The following is a 5,248-nucleotide window of genomic DNA, read 5'->3' on the forward strand; positions in this document are numbered from 1 at the left end:
CACCTAACTTCAACACATCTCCGTAGCGCTAACCGACAGCCTTCCAACTTGGAAGGTTCAAGGTTATGGAAAGACCAAAGAGGGGAAGGCAAGCGCAACGAAAACGAGCAAAAGCTACAGTCCCAACGGAACAAAGAATGTCGATTGTTACTGGACGATGACGAGACCAGTACGATATTTGACAAAGCGGTCTAACTACAATTCGAAGCAGCAAAGCAGCACACCACCCAACTTGGGTGGGTCATAAATATCAAAGATAAGTAAAGAAAGGGAAGCTTTGCGAAAAGTTATTGCACTTTCTGACTGTATATAGTATCATGTTACAGTGATGGAGAGTTACTCTTAACTCGTATCCATATGTCCTTTTCTCTTTTAAATAATAATAATAATAACTTTATTAGGATGACCCAAAGGCTGACCGCCTATCGTGGGGTCCGTCGCATTGAAGGATGATGGATCTTTTAGGGGTGAAACGAGTATGTATTTTGACCAATCGATCACTCATTCATAATATTCGATCGAGTATCCGATTATTTCGAGTATTTTTATCGAAATTCAAAAGTGCTAGATTTGTGAGTTCTCGAGCAATTCGGAAGAAATTATCTTTGAACATAGAACAAAAGTCGCCAACGTCTTATACAGAGTGTAAAGTAACGATTTTCACCAGTACTTTCATTATCTCAAAACAAAATAACGTTATTGCCGTGGTGATCGCATTGTCCAAGTCATAAAATACTGACTCAAAGGCACGAATAATGCATGCATACCGGTCGATGAGCAGTACAACAGAAGTTTTTGAAAAATAAAAGGCCAGTACTAAAAAAAAAAAAAAAAAAAAAAAAAAAAACCATCGAGTGCAAAATTTCGAATACTCGCTCGTTTGAGATTTTCGAATGAATACTCGAATATTCGAACTAATCGTTTCACCCCTATACAAGATAGTACAGATTGGGAAAGGGAGGGGGGGGGGGGTACGATGAACAGGGGAACGGCATGCCAGCGAGTAGACCTGAATACTGACAAGAATGTTTGCGCAGCTCTTTCTTGAATACATGGACAGAAGATTCCGAAGTCAATGTGGGTGGGAGACAATTCCATAAAAGGGAGCATAATCTGCCTCACCCCATGACTTTTAAATTCCGCTCCGCATACTCCTCCAAATAGCGTCTATTCTTCTCTTCTCTCTTCCGGTCGGCTGAGGGCAAAAAGCCTCACCATCACTTTTCTCCCACTATGCAATATTTTGTTTTTGCCTGTGAGCTGTGTACGTGATCAGTGTAAAAAAGCATTAAAAACCATATTGTGTGAGGGTAAATGTGGGCGCTCATAGTCACGTGAAGGGGGGGGGGGGGATAATTGATTTCACTGCAGAAAATGCCGCGGAATAACCCCTCCCCTTTTCCAAAGAGACAGCTCGGAGTCAATATACCTCTCAGGTATCACTCTTTTAGTATTGACTCCCATTGATTTTCGTTTTACCTAAGCAGTCAAATATTTCTGCATATTTCACTCCTTATATAATAGGTCTATATAGATTGCTTATTGTGCAGTTGAACGGTGCCTAGTGCAATCACTGATGGTGCAACGGTTGTGCAGTCATAAAACCGGGATTCATGAGGTTATCGTTCGGGAATTTGAAATACCGACTGCTTGTCGTGATAAATCCAGTATTGACTTCGTACTTGGTCAGTATAGGCAATAAAAACCTCGTGTTGGGGCTCCGTTACTGAGGCCGTAGTACATGTCGTCCAGCTCGGCTAGCCGCCGCCAACTACTAGTAGTCAGCGCAACCTGGGTTTACGTGGCTCTAGTAAAAAAATAAATAAATAAATAAAACCTCGGCCACGCGCTCGCATCAGCTCCATGCCCGCGCTAACGGAGCTCCGGGTGACCAACAGGTCGAACAGCTGCAAGTCGCGACTCCACAGTGACACTGCCCGTAGATCCACGTGCGCTCCATTCCCTCCTTCACTTCATTTGATAAAAACGATTCACTCTCCCGAAGGAGAGCGAAGCGAAACGTTACTTCTCCAAATAGCATTTTTTCGAAGAATTAAAATAGAAGAAATCACATGGAAACGAGTAATGAAGCAACTATCCCAGACTGTAACAAGACAATAAGTACATGTACTCAGAAAGTGCGATACCAAGGCACAAAGCTAACAAGCTACCGAGACATTCAACGACCTGAGGACTAGCTTTAACTAAAGTTTCCATGTAAATTTCTCCTATTTTAAAGGGGCACTCCGGCTTCATTTTCGACGCCGAGTTTTCGATGGCAAGACGAAGGTAGGTGAAAGAGAGGACCCCTCGAACAAGAACGAGTCTCCAGAAGCGATCGAGTCGAGCGGGAAGACGACTTTTGAATTTCGCCGAGCGAGCGCTGATGACGTAATGAGGGATTAGCTTGCCGGTGGAAATGCACCTACGCACATACATTTCACATACTTTTTGGCCAATTTTCAATCGAAGAGGAGGTTGTTTTCTATGTTCTCCCAACGTCGTGAGCGATCCCGTCTTCTATACCCTTCCAGGTATCCTGAGGGTCCTCCAGAGGAGAATTTATCTACAGCAAAGCCTTGTTGATCCGCTAAATTCGTCTCGAGACGTATTCACCCAGTACTGATAAATGTAGAATGTTGAATCTGTGATAGTTGTTGACGATGGAGAGAGAGGCTGATAGCCGCTGTCGCAGGGAGAGTGAAGCTGCTGGAAGTAACAACGGGGAGCCCGTTAGCATCACATGAGCACCCAGACTTCAAAGCAGCTCGACCAAATCGGAGGGTGCTGACTATTTCCCTCGTTGTGTATCGTGAACTGTATTACACCGACATGAATTACTATACTACACGTATACTGGTGAGTTTTTTCTTGTTTTTTTTTCGTATACTAGTACCCATGGCATGGTATGCCATGGCCTGGAGTTCTCTTTAGCAAATTCCTATTCCCTGGCGTTTTCTAAATTCCGTGTAGGACTGAATGCGCGATCACTGTATTCCGATTTGGGTAGATGTGGGTAAAAAAAATTCTATTTTCCAAATAGAGCGTTGGTAGAGAAATGGTTGCCCAAATAATACAATTTTGATTCTAAAGTTCTACAACTTGTACTGAAATCCAGTCGAAGTAAAAATGATTCTTCATGACAGTTGGGGTCAATGAAATCTGATCCAGGCATGAAGAATGGTGATGCCTGCCACCCCAAGAATGAATGCCCATTTGGTGGGGGATACCATAGTACTCGAAGCGGTGCGCGTTTCAGTGTGGCATTAGGAAGTTTTACATGATCTCTGGTCAATGCAACATACAATAGCCATCATGAATTGCAGGCCTCGAACGCAACTCAGACCAGAATTGGCAGTTCCCTAAGTTAGATGCTTTATAATTCCATGGCCCCAGCTGTAGTTATAGAGGTTTTTGCACATTATAGTTACAGGCGATAGGTTCATACTGATGACCACAAACAACGGCAGTTCAAACTTCAAAGTGTTCATGAGCTGAGAGGTTTCTCTCCACTCTTTCTGTTGTGCACACAGGTCTGTCCAATATGCATTGACCGCAGTGGGTATGGTTTCTGCTCTGAGAAGGGAATCGCTGGAGCCACAGTCCAGCTAAACAGGCTTTCAAGAAACAGAGAGGAGCCATCTTGGCAAGGCTGATACCTGATGTGTACTGACAGAATTCTCACGAGATACCTCACGGACTACGTCTGGTGTATACTGCATAGGACTCCTTCGACTACTGTCTAGAATCAAGTCGACGGAAGCAACTCTGACTTCAAACGAGCAGTCGATTAGACAAACAAAGCATCCTCTTATATAATTGATCACTCTGACAACTCATGACCTATTCTGAACGATTGCCACCGCTTATAAATGTGTGGAGCGCTGTTTGGAATGTGCTCACAATCTCAATAATTCAGTGCTCTAATTATTTGAACAATGTGTTGGAAATTATTCCACTTTTCCTTCCATAAATGTTGTATCCACATATAATCCACAGTGTTGCAAAGTTTCAGAGTTCTCAGGGTATCAAGCAAATTATTCCAAATACAGTGAAATTGTTAGTGGTCATTATAGCGTTACTTGAAATTCCCTGGTCCTTTTCTTTGCTATAAATTAATCATTGGCTCTCTATCTGAGTCCAACAGTGAAATTGTTAGTTCATATTGAGTGGGTATGTGGGAGGTGTTGAAAATATTTCTATACAAGGGACCTGCAACTGTAATGCAATAGTACAATAGCTTGCAAATATGTAGAAAACAGAAATGCATGTTCCCATCATTGTGCATGGACGGGCGCAGCAGGCCGAAGCTATCAGCCAGAACAGGACTATTTTACAATCACCTACAGATATTTGCGCTACTCCAGTATTCTCCGTGAGCTGTCCCATTTCACGATGGTTCATGCCACCATTATTTCTGGTATACCGGTAGTATCCATGTGCATAATTCCAAGACCATGTCGGATTCTTCTGTAATTTTTGGCCCCGCAAAAGTACATAGCAATGCTTGACTCGGTCACTGGGGCTGTCAAACTTCCCATCACAAATAAACTTCAATTTCTCATCTATTACAAGTATATGTACTGCCATGACTTGATCATGCTTCATCCACAGCTGGGCGAAGAATGTGGCGTTGAATTCCATAGCACACCTTCTTGCTGCCATGCAGAAGTATGTTGAGACAAGTGAACATATTGTTTACTGAAAGACAACAGCCACTGAAGAGGATAGCAGCAGGCTTGGGTGAATTTCCTGCATATACACGTTGTTTGTAGGTCCACTGGTCGGTCTCCATATCATCAAGTTCAGAAATCATCTGTACATGTACTTCACATCTTGTGGAAGGGACCCTGATCGAATAGTCTCCTGATCATAAAACTCACTAAAATGGCGAGACAAATAGTCAGTACTCCCCGATTCCGTCAAGCTGCTTTGAAGTCTGGATGCTCATGTGATGCTAACGGGCTCCCCGTTGTTACTTCCAGCAGCTTCACTCTCCCTGCGACAGCGGCTATCAGCCTCTCTCTCCATCGTCAACAATTATCACAGATTCAACATTCTACATTTATCAGTACTGGGTGAATACGTCTCGAGACGAATTTAGCGGATCAACAACGCTTTGCTGGAGATAAATTCTCCTCTGGAGGACCCTCAGGATACCTGGAAGGGTATAGAAGACGGGATCGCTCACGACGTTGGGAGAACATAGAAAACAACCTCCTCTTCGATTGAAAATTGGCCAAAAAGT

The sequence above is a fragment of the Sycon ciliatum genome, chromosome 12, assembly GCF_964019385.1.
Source record: "Sycon ciliatum chromosome 12, ocSycCili1.1, whole genome shotgun sequence".
NCBI lineage: Eukaryota > Metazoa > Porifera > Calcarea > Leucosolenida > Sycettidae > Sycon > Sycon ciliatum.